The following is a 2394-nucleotide window of genomic DNA, read 5'->3' on the forward strand; positions in this document are numbered from 1 at the left end:
CATAACTGGGAAACTAAAATTTGACGTAACTCATTTACTCAATACTTACGTAACCATGCAAAATTTTATACGCAACATGAGCTTTCATATTATAGAATTTGACCTTCTTACAAACTAGCTTACATAACAGTTACTTTGCTTATCTGTCCTAACCTGTGAAGTGTTGTACCAACGCTTTTCTATGATGTACTTAAACAGGTGAATTCTCCTTACATAAGGGTAAGAAACCTGAAGCTCCAACCCAGAAATATAAAATTCTTTTGTTTCAGCAGACTTAATACCAGAAACAGATTATGGGCAACTCTTACCTAAGTAGTAAGTACTATAGGAAGTTACAGTGTTGACCAAAAGAAAACACAGGCTTCTCATTAAACTTTTTAATAGGTCTCAAATTCTGTGACAGATTTTTGGTCAAGTTGTTTCCATGAAAAAGTACTGATTCTAAAAACTAATAACTTAAAACTGCCACACACAAAACAAATGGTCCACAACACAGTCTCCTTTCCTTCTGAAGGTTTTACGATGCATTGTTATCATTAACCAGTCTTTTGCTATTAAACTTAAATGGTCAATTGAGACAAACAGTCCTGAGACCGTTCTTCCACCACTGATTAAGACTGGGGTGGCAGGTATTGGGGATAATATTCATTTAGCCTTCTGAGCTTTCTGGGCAGACTTGGTGACCTTGCCAGCTCCAGCTGCCTTCTTGTCCACTGCTTTGATGACACCCACAGCAACCGTCTGTCTCATGTCACGAACAGCAAAGCGGCCCAGAGGAGGATAGTCAGAGAAGCTCTCAACACACAAGGGTTTGCCAGGAACCATACTAACGATGGCAGCATCAGCAGATTTTAAGAATTTGGGGCCATCTTCCAGGTTTTTCCCAGAACGACGATCAATCTTCTTCAGCTCAGCAAACTTGCAGGCAATGTGAGCTGTGTGACAATCCAGCACAGGTGCACAGCCAGCACTGACTTGGCCTGGATGGTTCAAGATAATCACCTGAGCTGTGAAGCCAGCTGCTTCCATCGGTGGGTCATTCTTGCTGTCACCAGCCACATTGCCACAACGAACATCTTTGACAGACACGTTCTTGACATTGAAGCCCACATTGTCCCCAGGAAGGGCTTCACTCAAAGCTTCATGGTGCATTTCAACAGACTTCACTTCAGTTGTCGCGTTGACTGGAGCAAAGGTGACCACCATGCCAGGTTTGAGAACACCAGTCTCCACTCGACCCACAGGGACAGTGCCAATACCACCAATTTTGTAGACGTCCTGGAGGGGCAAACGCATGGGTCTGTCAGTTGGGCGAGTTGGTGGCAGGATGCAATCCAGAGCTTCAAGCAGTGTGGTTCCTCTGTCGTTGCCATCCTTACGGGTGACTCTCCATCCCTTGAACCACGGCACGTTAGCACTTGGCTCCAGCATGTTTTCACGGTTCCAGCCAGAAATTGGCACAAATGCTACTGTGTCGGGGTTGTAGCCAACTTTCTTAATGTAGGTGCTGACTTCCTTTACAATTTCCTCGTATCTCTTCTGGCTGTAGGGTGGCTCGGTGGAATCCATTTTGTTAACTCCAGCAATTAGCTGTTTCACACCCAGAGTGTAGGCCAGAAGGGCATGCTCACGGGTCTGCCCATTCTCGGAAATACCTGCTTCAAATCCACCAACACCAGCAGCAACAATCAGGACAGCACAGTCAGCCTGGGATGTGCCTGTAATCATATTTTTGATGAAGTCTCTGTGTCCTGGGGCATCAATGATGGTCACATAGTACTTGCTGCTCTCGAACTTCCATAGGGAGATATCAATGGTGATACCACGCTCGCGTTCAGCTTTCAGTTTGTCCAAGACCCAGGCATACTTGAAGGAGCCCTTCCCCATCTCGGCAGCCTCCTTCTCGAACTTTTCAATGGTTCTCTTGTGGATCCCACCACATTTGTAGATCAGATGGCCAGTAGGGGTGGACTTCCCCGAATCTACGTGTCCAATGACAACGATGTTGATGTGGGTCTTCTCCTTTCCCATTTTTGCTTAGGTTTAGCGGTGGTTTTCACGACACCTGTGTCCTGGCAGCAAACCCGTTGCGAAAAAGCTGTCCATAATTTTGACTGCTCAGGATTTCCATCTGTGACATGGTCAGCAATGTGTCATGCTTTTATTTTTGTTTTTTCAGAGTTTAATATCTGAAAAGTAAAGAAGTCTTCTCTACAGTGGTGAGGATTTAATCTCCTGGGGAAGCACTACAAGGTTTAAAAATTTGGGATTCCTGGGGTTCCCTTTCCTTTTGCCAGTGACCTCAACTCCTTCTCTCATTTCACCAGCTTCACATTTAATCATTCTGTACTTCAAAGGCAAATTGCCCATTTGTTTAATGCCTACTATCTACAA

The 2394-nt window shown here is 44.8% G+C and overlaps 1 pseudogene; it reads right to left on the bottom strand.

Annotated features, from left to right (window-relative positions):
• Nucleotides 1-272: 272 nt before the first annotated feature.
• On the bottom strand, nucleotides 273-2071 carry LOC132423581 (elongation factor 1-alpha 1 pseudogene; annotated as a pseudogene).
• Nucleotides 2072-2394: the final 323 nt, after the last annotated feature.

Source organism: Delphinus delphis, chromosome 3, assembly GCF_949987515.2.
Source record: "Delphinus delphis chromosome 3, mDelDel1.2, whole genome shotgun sequence".
In the NCBI taxonomy this organism is placed as follows: domain Eukaryota; kingdom Metazoa; phylum Chordata; class Mammalia; order Artiodactyla; family Delphinidae; genus Delphinus; species Delphinus delphis.